The sequence below is a fragment of the Magnolia sinica genome, chromosome 2 (genome assembly GCF_029962835.1).
Source record: "Magnolia sinica isolate HGM2019 chromosome 2, MsV1, whole genome shotgun sequence".
Classification (NCBI taxonomy): domain Eukaryota; kingdom Viridiplantae; phylum Streptophyta; class Magnoliopsida; order Magnoliales; family Magnoliaceae; genus Magnolia; species Magnolia sinica.
In genome coordinates this window covers 36,275,954-36,295,246 of record NC_080574.1, presented here as the reverse complement: position 1 = coordinate 36,295,246, position 19,293 = coordinate 36,275,954, and positions in this window count along the sequence as shown.

Below are 19,293 nucleotides of genomic sequence, written 5' to 3'. Positions count from 1 at the left end.
CAAGGTTCTGGCGGGCCATAGCATAGCAAATGGTGGTTTTCACCATTGAAATCTTCCCTGATATTTCTATACATCGAAAAATACTCAATATTGGGCTCGTTGGATCTGTTATGAGCTGTAGAATCCAATGGCTGGAGTGGATTCACTTGGAGCGGGCCCCATGTACGAAAAACCTCGAAAAAATGAGATTTAAAAAAAAAAAACACAAACAAGCAGCAGCTGACGCTGCTGCTGTCAGAGGTGCAGGCAGCGCCAACGTTGGCGGGCGGGCGGACGACAGGGACCCACGGTCCCAGCCGTGGGCCCGACCATGATGTTTGTTGTTTATCCACTCCGTCCATTCTGTGGGCCCCTTAGGGATGTGGGCCATCCCCAAAAATCAGCCCTATCTGATGCTCAGGATGGCCCACATCATAGGAAATAGTAAGATTGAATGGCTACCTTTGAAACCCCTTTTCTGGGCCACAGAAGTTTTGGATCAAGCTGAAATTTGTTTTTCCCTTTCAGCCAGGTACGTGTGACCTTATCAACGGATTAGATGGCATATAAACATAATGGTGGGCCCCACGTGGGACCCACAATGATGCATGTGTTTTATTCACACCGTCCACCTATGGACGGAAGGGTCAGGGACCCTAGCCCACCATGAAGTATGTGTTTTATCGGTGCACGCCCACCTGCTGCACGTGTGATGCATCCGTGCAGCATGGGACCCACGTGATGTATATGTTTTATCCAGGCCGCCCGTCCAGGGCTGGGCGCTAGGTCAATGTTAATGTAATATTTTATATATATATATATATATATGTATGTATGTATGTATATATATATATATATATATATATATATATATATATATGTATATCTATTATATATTATATTGTATATATTATATATCATTTATACATTATATAATATATACATGATGGTGGGCCTTCCTGGCCCCCACCATGATGCATTTGATGCATCCAAGCCATCCAGCCCCTTTGAAAGATCATTTTATGGCATGAGCTAAAAATAAGACAGACCTATAGTTCAAGTGGACCCCACCTTAGTATATGTATGGGGCCCGTCTTGATTTATTTGTGGCCCTCCATTGAGGCCCACCTTGGTATATGTATGAGGCCCAATTTGGTTTATTTGTGGCCCTCCATTGAAGCCCACCTTGGTATATGTATGAGGCCCATTTTGGTTTATTTGTGGCCGTCCATTGAGGCCCACCTTAGTATGTGGATGAGGCCCATCTTGATTTATTTGTGGTCGTCGATTAAGGCCCACCTTGGTATATATATATAAGGCCTAAGTGATTAGGCCCATCTTGTAATATTTGTGGCCCATTGTGATGTATTAGGGGCCCATGGGTTAAGGCCCATTGAGATGTATTAGGGCCCATGGGCTAAGGCCCATTGTGATGTATTATGACCTATGGGTTGAGGCCTATTGTGATGCATTCAAGGCCGGTTGTTAAGGCCCACCTTGATATATATGAGACCCATGTTATCAGGCCTATGAGATGTATTAGGGCCCATGGGTCGAGGCCCAATGGGATGTATACAAAGTCTATTACATTGTGTGATTCCACCATGGGTTATGTAATGACATTTATGGTAGGCCGTGCCTTGGGAACGATGTTGGTTTGACGTCCACATCGTAAGAATAATGTTGGTTAAATGTCTATATTATAATTCTCTCTAGGGCCCATTGATAGACCCATACTTGTTGAGAGTAGGCCATTAAAGCCCATCTTCATTGTGAGGATAGTTCATCACCATATAAAATGCTTGGTATAACTCCATAATTCATGCTCATACGCATCATATGTATGCCTGATATGAAGAATGTTTGATCATAGCATACGCCATTGGGCAGACTATTTACGGGACTCCTTATGAGACGGAGTGCCCACATTATCTCGCTGTATGCGCAGGATTGATACATGACTAGATAGTGTGACTCATGCATCTCACATATATGTGACTTGGTCATTGTACGCCCTAGCGACATCAGGGCCGTGGCCTCCACAGGCACATCGTGGATGGCTAAATGGGATACTGAAAATACTTAGTTCTAACACTGTGGGCACTTAGGATGTCCTTGGGTGAAAATCCCAGAACCTCCTTAGTACTAGGAGATACTCCAACATCTAGACCGAGTGGAATATGAGCGTTGGTGCCTATATCATGAGGTCGTGTCTCCCACTGTGTCATGGTCGGTTGGAAGGAGGTGTGGCCTTATCTGCCCGAGTGAGGGGGCTATAAGCTAGGCTGAGTATGACCAGCTCATAAATGGGTCCGCTATCGATGAGCCGGGACCGATATTGGTAGGCAGATAGTGAGGTCTCTTCCACTCACTGGGCTGTGCAGCTAAGGAGGAGACAGTCGGAGTGGAGTGTAATAGAACCTGGTGATTTCTCTAAAGAGCAGCTGTACTGATATGTTGACTTATTGAGCAGGAATTGCATATCCATTCATTCACTATCCACTTGGGCTGGTGGTGCATAACTATTTATCACGTGTACCTTCGCATGGCCAAGATTTCGGTTGGGCACGCGACTAACCTGAGATCAAGAGTTTACCACATTGTGTCTGACTATCCAAATTTAGGTATGGGACTGGTTTGGATAGAAGTCCCTTGTGATGGACCCCATAGCCTATGATACTTCGTACTATCATCCCGACTTCACATTCCAACATGGTCATTTCATTCGCACCGCATATCACATTGTATCTGCAGTACTTAGCATTTTGGGTTACTATGTTTTTGCACTTATATGGCCTAGATGAGGTTGATGGTACTCGTGACTCATTAGGATTTGCATATTGCATTGCATCCTCAGTATCTGTTATTGTCCTATTATGTTTTGCATCGCATGGCCTTGGTACGGCTGATAGCACTCATGGACTTACCGCATATTTTCACTTACTCTGATACCGTATGATTAATGATCTTGTCAATATTTTTGCTTATTCCGATGATGTATGATTTATGGGCTTTATTGTACACCTGACACTTATCTTGTACACACACTTCCACCACCTTCTAAGCTTTTGTAAGCTTATGCACGATAGATGTGTGCAGGTGGTGTTAGGTTGCAGCAGCGTTGAGCTTGGAGCATACAGCTGTCCTTTGGAGCTTTGATTTCGATATATGTATTTCCTTTTCGACATTGTATTCAAATGATTATATTAGTGGATATGTGATGATGATGTTGTTTTGTGACTTGGTTATGCTTGTGGTTATGCTCCATTACAAAAAAAAAAAATTCATACTAAAAATCCTTCTTGTAGAATCCCAGGATTGGATCTGGCATGTGAGTGCCGGAATCCTAGAATGGGGCACTACGGAGGCTGTCGGCACCGGATTCGGCAATCTGAAATTTTGTGAGCCCATTTTTCGAGTTAGGGAAGATGAAACAAATGAAAAAAAAATGCTTTTTAAGCAATAAAAACCCCCAAACTCGAGCGGGTCGACTGGTCGAGTACATACTCGACTGGTCGTGCCACGACTGGTCGAGTGTATACTCGACTGGTCGTGCACCTCAAAAATTCAGCATATTTTCATATTTTAAAATTTAAAAATTTATAAAAATAAATAAAATAAAAACATGTAATATATTACAAATAAACACATACAATTCAGATCATATTGTACATATACATCCAATTTCAACTTAGCAAACCTGTTTCTGTCAAGCAGTTTTGTAAATATGTCTGCAAGTTGATTTTCATTCTTAATATAATCCATAGAAATAATTTTATCTTCTACCAATTCATAAATATTATAATACCTAATGTCAATATGCTTAGTTCGTGAATGCTGAATTGGATTTTTAGAAATGTTAATTGTGCTAGAATTGTCACAATACAATACCATAGAATCTTACATAAATCCGTAATCACTTAACATCCTCTTCATCCACAAAAGCTGGATGCATGCATTACTAGCTGTTATATACTCAGCCTCAGCTATGGAAAGTGATACGAAACTTTGTTTCTTACTATGCCACGAACCTAGACAGTTCCCGACATAAAAACATCCACCGCTGGTAGACTTGCAGTCATCAATATTACCAGCCCAATCAGCATCCGAATAACCGGCTAATTGAACATTAGTATCATTAGGATACCAAAGACCAAGTTTGGCCAAACTTGCGACATATATCAAAATGCGCTTTACAGCAATCAGGTGGGACTCTTTAGGGTCTAATTGATATCTAGCACAGATTCTTACACTGAAAGCAATATTAGGTTGGCTCGCAGTTAAATATAAAAAACTACCTATCATACTGTGATACAACTTAGGAACTACACTTTTACCTATCGAATCCTTAGAGAGTTTAAGTGTCGTACTCATAGGAGTATCGAAATATTAGGTTGGCTCGCAGTTAAATATAAAAAACTACCTATCATACTGTGATACAACTTAGGAACTACACTTTTACCTGTCGAATCCTTAAAGAGTTTAAGTGTCATACTCATAGGAGTATCGAAATTTTTACCGCTCTCAAAGCTAAGTTTTTTAACTAAATTTAGAGCGTATTTGGTTTGAGAGATTAAAAAAACCGATCAGGAAGTTGTTTTACTTGCAACCCTAAGAAATAGTTCAGTTCTCCAACCATGCTCATTTCAAATTTGGACTTCATTAAATCTTCAAACTCAACAATCATGTCAGAATAGGTAGATCCATAGATAATGTCATCAACATAAATCTATACTATTAGTATGTGATCATTATGTTTCTTTATAAATAGTGTCTTATCAACACTTCCCATTATAAAGTTATGACTTGGTAAAAACTTAGTCAATTTCTCATACCATGCCCTAGGAGCTTGTTTCAATCCATAGGTGCCTTTTTCAGGTGATAAACATGATCAGTATGTGTAGGGTCTTCAAAACCCTTAAGTTGTTCAACATATACTTCCTCATGTAAATTACCATTCAAGAACGTACTCTTAACATCCATTTGATAGATTTTGAACTTTTTGTAACAAGTAATGGATCTAAACAGTCTGATTGATTCAAGACGAGCTACTGGGGCAAAGGTTTTATCATAATCAATGCATTCTATTTGAGTGTACCCTTGTACAACCAGTCTAGCCTTATTTCTTATAATATTACCAAGTTCATTAGACTTATTTTTAAAGATCCATTTAGTTCCAATAATGTGTTTATCATTTGGTCTAGGAACTAGATACCATACATCATTCCTTACGAATTGATTAAGTTCATCTTACATAGCAACAATCCAGTTTTCATCAGCAAGGGCTTCTTTTATATTAGCCGGCTCAATGTAGGATGTGAAACACACATAATTACAAATGAGTGCTTACACCAGTGAGAGGATTCCCAAGAATTTAATCAGTTGGATGATCTTTAACTTACCGTAGTTCAGTATCATTTTGATTAGATGAAGAGTCTGGTTTATCAAATAAAGGAACTTCATCATCTTCTGAACTTGAAACAGGTGTATTCAAGTGATCATCTATAAGATTCTTGAATAACACCGGACTTCTTGTTGAGAACACGATACGCTCGACTATTTAAAGCATATCATATGAAAATAACCTTGTCACTTTTAGTGTCAAATTTTTCTAGATTTTTTCGGTCACTAAGAATGTAGCACTTGCTGCCAAAAACTCGAAAGTATTTAACAGTAAGCTTCTTGTTGAACCATAGTTCATGTGTAGTCTTATTATTAGACTTTCTCGTATAAACACGGATAGTGATATAACACGCCATGTTCACAGCTTCAGCCCAAAGTTTTTTAGGAAGTTTCATACTATTTAACATTTCATTGGTCATTTCTTGAAGTACTCTATTTTTCCTTTTAACTACACCATTCTGTTGAGGTGTCTTGGGTGTAGAATACTTATGCGATATTCCATAATCGCTACAGAACTTCTCAAAACTACTATTATCGAACTTGGAACCATGATCACTATGGATTTTGGTGACATGTGATTCCTTTTCAGTTTGGATACGCTTGAGTATCCTTTTCACTTCATCGAGAGTCTCAGATTTCTCTTTCATGAAAACTGCGCATGTATATCTGGTAAAATCATCTACAATTACCAGAATATGCTTCTTACCTCCTCGACTCTCCATTCTAGTTGGTCCAACGAGATCCATATGAAGGAGTTCAAGGGGTTTGGATGTGGCACTGGAGTTCACTTTCTTGTGACCACTCCTTGTTTATTTTTCAATATGACATTTGCCGCAAATTATATCCAGTTTCTTTAACTTGGGTAGACTTCTTATTACTTCACTTTTACTCGGTCTATAAAGATTATGGTAGTGTACATGTCCTAGGCATTTATGTCATAGTTCGATCTCATCAGTTTGGACCATGTAACACGATAATTTAGACGAGCTTGAATCACTGACTATGTAGCAGTTCTCAAATGTTCTGCGACCAGTTAATATCATAGAACCATTCTCATTAGAAATCTCATACCTTTGGTTGGTGAATTTGATTCTTCGTTATCACAAATTTGAGAAATGTTTAAGAGATTATGCTTAAGACCCTCTTCAAACAACACATTCTCAAATGAAGGAAGATTAAAGAGTTGAACTATACCTTGGCCAATAATCCTGCAGTTGCTACCATCACCAAATGTGACTAAGCCATCAGTCATATCTTTAAGATTGGTGAACAAATCTTTATCCCCTGTCATGTGACTAGAGCAACCATTGTCTAGGTACCACTTTGATTGACTCGAAGCCTTGAAAGCGGTGTGCGCAACCAAACAAACAACCTTAGGAACCCATTTCATTACTGTTTTGGGTTTTGGAGTATAGTTGGTCTTTCTATGCTTGTAGTTGTTGTATATTCTACCATTCGAGTTAGATTTTAGAAGCTCCTTAAGTAGATCCATAATTTTCTCGGCTAAGGGGTTATGATTCTGATATTTATGGTTGATATGGTTGTTTTTAGGTTTCATAGCCTGAAAAGTTTTAAAATTTTTACAATTATTTTGATTCATACTTTTTCCTTTTGACTTAGAGGACTTTCCTTTAACAAATTTAGGAGCAGTAGTCTTATATTTAGGAGGGGAATTTTTATCGTAGCCCAGACCAGATTGATCGTTACATTTCCTTGATCCAGTTAATAGTCTTTCTAGTTTAGGATCACCCTGAGCATACCTCCAAGTATCCTTCATACTCAAGAGAGAAGAGACTTCTAGTTTTAGTTTTTCATTTTTAGATTTTAGGTTTTCAATTTGGGAAGTTTTGAAGTTTAAATCACATTTAGATTTTTCAAAACAATCTGAAAATTGTGATTTTCTAAGACTAGATTATTAAAATTTTCTTTTAATTTTAAAAACTTTTCTTTTTGAAGTTTTAATTTTGCAACTATCTTACAACTTTTCCTGTATAGGGCATCATAGGCATCTTGTAAATTTTCATCATTTTCAGGATCACTTCTCAGATTATCTTCACTAATTGAATCACAACTATCTGAGAAAGTGAATTTAGCTAGAGTCATTAAGGCTTTGACCTCATTAGTAGACTCAGGTTCAGAATCATCTGACTAAGAAGAGGCTTCAGAGCAAGACAATTCATCCCATGTGGCAACATGCCTTTCTTTTTAGATTTGTCCCTCTTTGAACATTTATTTGCCAGATGCTCGTATTCATGGCAGTAGAAACATTGACTGTCTTTAATAGATTTCCATTTTTTAGATCTAGTTCTTTCCTTTTTTGAAGGTTTTTATAAATCCATCCTCTTTTTACTTTCTAAAATCTTATAAAACTTCTTGACTAATAATGTCATATCATCTTTAGAGTTTTCACAATCAGAATTTTCAGCATTATTTTGAGAAATATTTTTAGAAGACTTAAGGGCAATGGACTTATCTTTAGGAGCTTTAAAGTTTAACTCGTAAATTTATAAAGAACCAACCAGTTCTTCAACCCTCATAGTATCTGTATCACAAAGTTCCTGAATGGCAATGACCTTTGAATTGAACCTTTCAGGCAATGAGTGTAGTATTTTTGCATAGACTTTGCTTTCTAGGATACTATCTCCAAGACCCCACATAGAGTTAACTATATCATTTAATTTAGTATAGAAGTCCATGAAATTTTCACTTTCTTCCATACTTATCTCCTCAAACCAAGTGGTGAGGATTTGAAGTTTAGATTTCTTGACAATAGTTGTACCCTCGTGTGTCATTTTTAAAATGTCCCAGGCTTGCTTTGCAGAATTATAAGATATAATTCTTTTGAATTCATCCGGTGATAGTGCGCAAGTAATTGCATTTAAAGCCTTTGTATTGGCACTGCTCTCATTTTTCTGGAGTGTGGTCTAAGAAAAATAAGGTGTAACTTTCATAGATTTGGTTCCATCAGTGTGTAGAACTTTAGCAGCAAGAGAGGTCCATCTAGTCACTGTGGCTTGCCATACGCTCTCATTTATGGACCTTAAAAAGATCCTCATTCTAGCTTTTCAATAGGCATAATTGGAGCCATCAAAAGGTAGAGGCCTAGTGATTAAGAGGCTATTAAAATTTGACATCTTATAAGCTCAAATTAATTAGCTTAGGAATTGAATCCAAATAAAAAGAAGCGATTAAGCTCTGATACCACTTGAAAAGGCCGAGCTACACGTCCTTGGGGGCGGGAGGGGAGGGGGGGGGGGGGTAAATATCAACCCCCAAACTAGGAAACCAGGCTCACAAAATTCCCGATCGCCAAATCCGGTGCCGACAGCTTCCGTAGTACCCCATTCTCCGCTCCCAGCGCCCATACGCCGGATTCCGATCATCTAATTCTACGAGGATTTTTCAATGTATATTTAACTCATAATAAGCATAACCACAAATTTATCCAAATCACAAATGCAACATTATCATCACATATCCACTAATATAAACAATTGAATACAGTGCTGAAAAGGAAATACATATGTCAAAAATTAAAACTCCATAAGTCCGTTGCACGGTCCAAGCTCAATGCTGCTGCAACCTAACGCCACCTGCACGTATCTATCATGCATAAGCTTATAGAAAGCTTAGTGGGCGGTGAAAGTGTGTGCAAAAGGTAAGTGCTAAGTAAGCAATATCAGAGTAATCAGAGTAAGCGAAAGTACTAACAAGTCCATGAGTCATACAATATCAGGGTACACAATGCAAATCAGCTATCCAAATGAGGTGTCAGAGCGAGCCAAATATTAGATGCCGAGGATTCAATGCCATAAATCATACAATATCAAAATAAGCAGAAATATACTGATAAGTCTATGAGTGCCATCAACCGTACCAAGGCTATGCGATGCAAGGCATGAGTACTAATGGCCATATCAATGCAGAAACATGGCAACCCAAAATGCTAAATACTGTGGATGCAATGTAATATGCAGTGCGAATGAAATGACCAAGGGATAGTCAGACTCAATGTAGTAGACTCCTGATCTCAGGTTAGTCGTGCGCCCAACCGAAATCCTGACCATGCAAAGGTACACAACAGTTAGTTGCGCACTACCAGCCCGAGTGGATAGTGAATGAATGAATGAATGAGTATGCAATTCTTGCCCAATAAGTTCACATATCAGTACGGTTCCTCTCTAAGAAATCACCGGGTCTATTACACTCCAAACCAAATTGCCGCCCCACAGGCGCAACAAGGTGAGTGGAAGAGACCTCACTATCTGCCTGCCAATATCGGGCCCGACTCGTCGATAGCGGACCCATTCCTCAAACTGGTCAGACTCAGCCTAGCATTGTCCCCTCCTCTCGGGCAAATAAGGCCGCACCCCCTTCCAACCGATCACGACACAGTGGGAGACGCGGCCTAACGGTATACGGCCCTCATGCACTCATGTATCCACTCGATCTAGATATTGGAGCAACCTCTGAAACCAAGATAGTTCTAGGACTTTTACCTAAGGATATCTATAGCACCCTATGTAGAACATATTTTCGGTGTCCCATCTGGCCATCCACGAAATACCTGTAAAGGCTACGACCCTGATGTCGCGAGGGCGTATGGTGGTCATGTCATACAAATGCGAGATGCATGAGTCACATAGTCCAATTATGCATCAATCCTGTGCATGCCATGCTCTCATGTGGGAGAGCTCCGCCTATCAGGGAGCCCTATGAACAACCTGCCCTATGGCATATGCAATGGTTAATCACATCTCATAACAAACATGCAGATGATGAGTATCGGCATGTATTATGATGCAATGCTGTCACATACTCATAATCGGTATCAATAACCGGCATCAACAATCGGCCTTGACAATATGGACATTTAAGCAACATTGCCCCCAAGGAATGGCCACATAGAGCCAAACATATATGGGCCCACGGCCTCACACAAAGGCCTAATATACAACACGATGGGCCTTACTCAAGGGCCACATATACATAATAGGTGGACCCTGCTCATAGGCCTAGCCCATAGGCCATGAATACATCATAATGAGCCTTACCCATGGCCATGAATGCATCACAATGGGCCTGGCCCATGGGCCTCAAATACATGACATGTGGGCCCTACACATGGGTCTTGAATACATCAAATTGGCCATGCATCATGGGCCTAATACGTGTCACAATGAGCCTCAACTACGGGTCGCATGTACATCATATAGGTCACGACAATTGGCCTTGGCAATCGAAATCGGCCTCGACAATCGAGGTCGGCCTCAACAATCGAAATCGACACTCGGAATTGGCCTCGATACTCGGCCTCGACAATCGGAATCAACCTATACAATCGGCCTTGACAAATCAGAATCGGCCTCGATAATCAGAATCGAAATCGGCCTCGACAATCGGAGTTGGAATCAACAATCGGCATCGACATCGATAATCGGCCTCGACAATCAGAATCAGCAAATCGGCCAAGTCAATCGAAATCAGCAATCGACCACGACAATCAGAACCGAAAAATCAATCACGACAATCGGAATCGATCGATAATCAAAATCGGCAAATCGGTCATGTCAATCAGAAATCGACAATCGGTCATGATAATCAGCCTCAATCGCAAATCGGCAATTCTTTCACGTCAATCGGAATCAGTAATCAGTCATGATAAACGGCCTCAATCGCTAATCAGCAATCAGACACAACAATCGGAATCGGTCAATAATCGGAATCAGCAAATTGGTCACGTTAATCAGAATCGGCAATTAGCCACGACAATCGAAATCCGTCAATAATCAGAATCGACAAATCGGTCACAGCAATGACACCGATAATTAACAGATAAACAAAGCGGGGTCCATAAATGATCAGTCGATGAACCATAGTATAAAGATCGGCACTTAGCTGTGGTTATATCAAATCCGATAGCACGGAGCCATCCGTCTACGGTGAATGGGGCTCACTTATTTGGGTTAACCCAGTAAGGGAATGATGAGAATGGGCCTAACAAGGCCTAAGGGAAGGTCACAATGTGGATATTCAACCATCATTGCCCATCAATGTGGACATCTAACCAACATTGCTTTCAAGGAGTGGCCTACATAGGGCCAAACATATAGTGGGCCTATGGCCTCATGTACAATCATGATGGGCCTCATTTACATTACATAGGCCTCGTCATATTAGGCCAACATACATCTTATCGGGAGTGGGCCTTGCACTTGGGAATCGAATACATCTCAATGGGCCTCTTATGTCAAGCGGGCCACCTCACATGGGCCGCAACATATGAGTCGTGCCAAGGGGCTTTATGTACATCAAATAGGCGCACCGATGGGCCTCGTGTATATCAAATCGGGCCCACCCTTATGTATATTTGAGATCTGACCTATTCATCAATTAACATAGAGATAAATGAAGTGAAAATAATTGTCAGTTTTAAATGGAAACTACTATGGCCCTTAGAAGTTTGAACGGTGGATATCACGGTCCACTATTTAAATGGTGGGGGCCTACTTGAACTTTAGATATGATCCACTCCTTTGCTCATGCCATAAAATGATATTTCAAATAGTTGGACGGTTTGTATACAACACATGCATCATGATAGGTCCCATAGATAGACGGCATGGATGAAACAGGTGGGACCCACGGAGCTTGATGTTGTGTACAGTAACTGGCGGTGGGGTCCACCTGTCGTCGTGCACAGCAGCAATAGGGCAGATGCTGCTGCCAAAAAGAAGTAGAGGTGGGTCCCACGTCGGGCCTACCATTATAAAATAATATATATACATATATATATATAAGGCATAGCTGCTGCTCATGCAGCTTTATGTATTTAACGGAGAGGTGGGTCCCACGTAGAGCCCACCTCAACATTTAAATTATAATGTAATATATAATATATTATATTATATGCTAATATTATATAATATAATATATTAATATTATATTCAATATACCAACCCGTCCAGGCCCTGGACGGCCTAGACATGCATACATCACACATGGGTGGGTCCCACGTAGGGCCCACCACCTCATATATATATAATATAATATATATATATATATATAATATAAAATATATACTATATATGGTGCTGACGTCTAGGCCCTTGGATGGCCTGGACAGTCACATACATTAAGGAGGGCCCCACATGTGAGGTGGGTCCCACCGTCCAAGGGTAGTGGATGGCTTGGATGACGCACACACAATGGTGTGGCCCATTTAGATGGGGATGGGTCCCATGGACTCCACCGTCAGCCACCCTCACTAGGCAATAAATGCCAAGACCTCAGTGTTGCAATGAGGTATCTTTCACTTAGCCTACTACTGGAGCTATGGATGGCGTGGATAGCGTACCAAGGAGGGTCCCACACGGACGTGGTCCCACCGTCCAGGGGCAGTGGATGGTTTGGATCAAATGCATACACCATGGTGTGGCCCGTTTGGATGGATGGAGGATGGAGATAGGTCCCATGGACTCCACCGTCAACACACACTTCACAGTTAGCACACCCATGTCAGTCCACACTACACTATAGTGCACACCCCATGTCAATCCACACTCACTACTACCACACCCCCCACTGACAATTACGCCCAGCGTCCCTGGACCGACGATGTAGATGCACACCTCATCAAGGTGGGTCCCACATGGCCCACCTGTTTTGAATCAGCCTGATATTCGTGTTTCTCCTACATCCAGGCCATCCCAAAGACGGTCAGCAAGGTGGGCCCTACGGATGGGACGGCGTGGATCATACATCAAGTGGGGTCCACAACATGAGAAAGAGAGAGAGAGACATTGGCGAGGATGGAGGGGCCCCATCACTATGGGCCCCTCTTTGATACAAAGCCTACATCAAGGTCGGTCCCACCATAAGTGGGCCCTTACATCACAAAAAAAAATAGAGATTCAAGATCACCCACTGTCTCCTTCATGCTCCCTTGGCTTCCTTCGCTCCTTGGCTTCGATCCTAACGGAGGAGATAGAGTTTAGATGGTTGAGATGGGAGATGAGGGTGTAGGAAGTGGGCCACATGCAAAAACTCTCTCATGGAAGTTTGGGAGAGCCTTGGACGTGTGATGTTTCTCTTGCTTGGGAAAAATGAGTTGAGAAATGAGAGAGAGAGGGTTGTAAAGAGAGAAGGATGGGTGATGGATGTGGTGGTGATGGATGTGTAAGAGACTTTTTGACTTTTTGTGGTAAATAGTGTAAGAAAGGTATGGGTTTGTAAGAAACTTTTAACTTTAGGGGTTGCTTGGGGAAGGGTGAGAGGTGATGTGTACTTGACATATATTTGACATGATGGGATTGATTGATGATGGACTGATGTGACGAGTCATACAGATTCGCTCAGAATTCGTACGCGCGGTATTTTCCTCACACCGAACGCTGGCCCACATCTCCTGGCCAGAGTTTCGAATCGGCGCGCTAGTCGCAGCATCGGAACCGCAGCAAAGGCGCGGTCGCTAAGGTACAAGTCTTGGGTTGAATTGACTCGGGTTGACGGCGTGTGAATCAGGATCGCGCGTAAATACCGGTTAAGGGACGAAGGTTGCCAGAATTCGACTATAAAGACCGCAGAAGCTTATGGAACGGTACGGTCCAGGATACAGGTCTTACAACTCTCACCTCCTAATAAAAATTTCGTCCTTAAAATTTAAACCACAACATAACCAATATAGGTCTTACCAAGGGAGGGAAACCACACCACTATATATATATATAATCAGAACACAACATACAAACATAATCAAACACCTAAGAGATGGGGATAACACTCACGAATATCAAGCTCTAACTCCCAAGACGCCTCATTCATGAACAATCTAGGAAAACGGTGCAGGTTACAAGTCACACGAATCGTCGACGACTCCACCTGATGTCTGAGGATCCTGCTGCTGCTGATGCCACTGTTGGGGTCCCAGTGGCAGATACTGCCGTTGCTACTGCTGCTGAGGACGGGGACACCCGCTCCTACGATGCCCTATCCCACCATACCTAAAGCAAGCACCAGAGAATGGTCTGGGTGGCAAGGGCTGCCGAGGGTGGGGGCACTCCCAGAAGCGGTGCCCCGCCTCACCACATCTAAAGCATACACTTGAGGACTGACGTATAGGTGGTGCAAATGCTCAGAAGGACGGACGGTTCCTATGCCTCTGTGGCCGTAAACATCGCGGTAGCTGGGAGTTACCGGAGGGGGCATTCCTCTTTCTGTCTCCTCTCTAAAGAATGACAGTCATTGCTTGAAATATCTATTGTAGCTGGTCCACACTTACGGACACGATTGGTGCTGCGCTAGACTCGGATGGGGGTGTAGAAGTCTCTGGCGGGGAAACAGGAATCTCAGGCGGGGAAACAGAAGTCGGTCGGGTCACTCGCTTGGGTGTCATGTCCTACAGGAAGGAACAAGTGCTTATCATCCTTGGGCACTCTCGAATGCACACGCGATAGGGAGCTATATCAGGAAGTTTCTAAGTTATTCGAATTCGGGGATCTAATCATTCTAAGTTCGCAACAATCATACAGTATAAGGTAGCTATCTGCAGATATGTGATGTTATCCTCAGGTATTCCTAAGTTATGCTCTGATACCAACTTTTGTCATGCCCCAAACTCAGAAACCGGGCTCACATAATTCGACAGCTTCCGTAGTACCCCATTCTCCGCTCCCAGCGTCCATACGCCAGATTTCGATCCTGGGATCCTACAAGGAGGATTTTCCAATGTATATTTAACTCATAATAAGTATAACCACAAGTTTACCCAAATCACAAAGGCAACATCATCATCACATATCCGTTAATATAAATAATTGAATACGGTGCTGAAAGGAAATACATATGTCAAAAATCAAAACTCCATAAGTCCGCTGCACGGTCCAAGCTCAATGCTGCTGCAACCTAACGCCACCTGCACGCATCTATCGTGCATAAGCTTATAGAAAGCTTAGTGGGTGGTGAAAGTGTATACACAAGGTAAGTGCCAAGTAATATCAGAGTAATCAAAGTAAGCGAAAGTACTAACAAGTCCATGAGTCATACAATATCAGGGTACATAATGCAAATCAGCTATGTAAATGAGGTGTCAGAGCAAGCCAAATATTAGATGCCGATGATTCAATGCCATAAATCATACAATATCAAAATAAACAAAAATATACTGATAAGTCTATGAGTACCATCAGTCGTACCAAGGCTATGCAATGCAAGGCATGAGTATTAATGGTCATATCAATGCAGAAACATGGCAACCCAAAATGCTAAGTACTATAGATGCAATGTAATTTACAGTGCGAATGAAATGACCAAGCTGGAGTGAAGTCGGGATGATAGTACGTAGTATCGCAAGCTATGGGGTCCATCACAAGGGACTTTTATCCAAACCAGTCCCATACCTAAATTTGGATAGTCAGACTCAATGTAGTAGACTCCCGATCTTAGGTTAGTCATGTGCCCAACCGAAATCCTGACCATGCGAAGGTACACAACAGTTAGTTACGCACTACCAGCCCGAGTGGATAGTGAATGAATGAATGAACGAGTATGCAATTCCTGCCCAATAAGTCTACATATTAGTACGGTTCCTCTCTGGGAAATCACCGAGGTCTATTACACTCCAAATCAGATTGCCGCCCCATCGCACCCAATAAGGTGAGTAAAAGAAACCTCACTATCCGCCTGCCAATATCGGGCCCAGCTCGTCGATAGCGGACCCATTCCTCGAGCTGGTCAGACTCAGCCTAGCATTGCTCCCTCCTCTCGGGCAGGTAAGGTCGTAACCCCTTCCAACCGACCACACGACACAGTGGGAGACGCGGCTTAACGGTATACGGCCCTCATGCGCTCATGCATCCACTCGGTCTAGACTTTAGAGCAACCTCTGGAACTAAGAGGGTTCTAGGACTTTCACCCAAGGATATCTATAGCACCCCATGTAGAACAGATTTTCAGTGTTCCATCTAGTCATCCATGAAATACCTGTGGAGGCTATGGCCCTGATGTCACTAGGGTGTATGGTGGTCATGTCTTACAAATACGAGATGCATGAGTCACATAGTCCAATTATGCATCAATCCTGTACATGCCATGCTCTCATGTGGGGCAACTCCGCCTATCAGGGAGCCCTATGAACAACCTGCCCTATGGCATATGCAATGGTCAATCACATATCATAACAAACATGCAGATGATGCGTATGGGCATGTATTATGATGCTATGCTGTCACATACTCATAATTGGTATCAATAACCAGCATCAACAATCAGCCTCGACAATATGGACATTTAACCAACATTGCCCCTAAGGAATGGCCACATAGAGCTAAACACATATGGGCCCACGGCCTCACATAAAGGCCTAATATACAACATGATGGGCCTTACTCAAGGGCCACATATACACAACAGGTGGACCCTGCTCATGGGCCTAATACATATCACAATGGGCCTTGCCCATAAGCCATGAATACATCATAATGAGCCTTACCCATGGGCCATGAATGCATCACAATGGGCCTTGCCCATGGGCTTCAAATACATGACATGTGTGCCCTACACATGGGTCTTGAATACATCAAATGGGCCATGTATCATGGGCCTAATACGTGTCATAATGGGCCTCAACTACGGGTCGCATGTACATCATATAGGTCACGACAATCGACCTTGGCAACCGAAATTGGCCTCGACAATCGAGGTCAGCCTCAACAATTGGAATCAACCTCGATACTCGGCCTCGACAATCGGAATCGGCCTATACAATCGGCCTTGAAAAATCAGAATCGGCCTCGATAATCAGAATCAAAATCAGCCTCGACAATCAGAGTTGGAATCAACAATCGGCTTCGACAATCGGAATCAGCAAATCAGCCAAGTCAATCGGAATCAGCAATCGGCCATGGCAATTGGAACCGGTAAATCAATCATGACAATCGGAATCAATCGATAATCGAAATCGGCAAATCGGTTATGTCAATCAGAAATCGACAATCGATCATGATAATCAGCCTCGATCGCTAATCGGCAATTCGTTCACGTCAATCGAAATCGGTAATCAGTCATGATAAACAGTCTCGATTGCTAATCGGAAATCAACACAACAATCGAAATCGGTTAATAATCGAAATTGGCAAATTGGTCACGTTAATTGGAATTGGTAATCAGCCACGATAATAAGAATCGGTCAATAATCGGAATCAACAAATCGGTCACAGCAATGGCACCGATAATCAACAGATAAACAAAGTGGGGTCTATAAATGATCAGCCGATCAACCATAGTATAAAGATCGGCACTCGGCTGTGGTTATATCAAATCCGATAGCACGGAGCCATCCATCTACAGTGAATGGGGCCCACTTATTTGGGTTAACCCACTAAGGGAATGATGAGAATAGGCTTAACAAGGCCTAAGGGAAGGTCACAATGTGGACATTCAACCACATTGCCCATCAATGTGGACATCTAACCAACATTGCTTCCAAGGAGTGGCCTACATAGGGCCAAACATATAGTGGGCCCATGGCCTCATGTACAATCATGATGGGCCTCATTTACATTACATAGGCCTCGTTATATTGGGCCAACATACATCTCATCAGGCCTCGAATACACAACAGGTGGGCCTCACACTTGGGCATCGAATACATCTTAATGGGCCTCTTATTTCAAGCGGGCCACCTCACATGGGCCGCATTATATGAGCCGTGCCAACAGGCTTTATGTACATCAAATAGGCCGCACCGATGGGCCTCATGTATATCAAATCGGGCCCACCCTTATGTATATTTGAGATCCGACATATTCATAAGTTAACATAGAGATAAATGAAGTGAAAATAATTGTTAGTTTTAAATGGAAACTACTGTGGCCCTTAGAAGTTTAAACGGTGGATATCACAGTCCACTATTTAAATGGTGGGGCCCCACTTGAACTTTAGATCTGAATCACTCCTTTGCTCATGCCATAAAACGATATTTCAAATAGTTGGACGGTTTGTATACAACACATGCATCATGATGGGTCCTATAGATAGACGGCGTGGATGAAACAGGTGGGACCCACGGAGCTTGATGTTGTGTACAGTAACTAGCAGTGGGGTCCACTTGTTGCCGTGCACAGCAGCAATAGGGCAGATGCTGCTGCCAAAAAGAAGTAGAGGTGGGTCCCACATAGGGCCTACTTTTATGTATTTTATAAAATAATATATATATAAGGCATAGCTGCTGCTCATGCAGCTTTATGTATTTAAGGGAGAGGTGGGTCCCATGTAGAGCCCACCACAACATTCAAATTATAATGTAATATATAATATATTATATTATATGCTAATATTATATAGTATAATATATTGATATTATATTCAATATACCAACCCGTCCAGGCCCTGGACGGCCTGGACATGCATACATCACATGTGGGTGGGTCCCACATAGGGCCCACCACCTCATATATATATAATATAATATAATATAATATAAAATATAATATATATATATATAATATAAAATATATACTATATATGGTGCGGATGTCCAGGCCCTTGGATGGCCTGGACAGTCACATACATCAAGGAGGGCCCCACACGTGAGGTGGGTCCCACCGTCCAAGGGTAGTGGATGGCTTGGATGACGCACACACAATGGTGTGGCCCATTTAGACGAGGATGGGTCCCATGGACTCCATCGTCAGCCACCCTCACTAGGGAATAAATGCCAAGACCTCAGCGTTGCAACGAGGTATCTTTCACTTAGCCTACCACTGGAGCTATGGATGGTGTAGATAGCGTACCAAGGAGGGCCCCACATGGACATGGTCCCAATGTCTAGGGGCAGTGGACGGTTTGGATCAAATGCATACACCATGGTGTGGCCCGTTTGGATGGATGAAGGATGCAGATAGGTCCCATGGA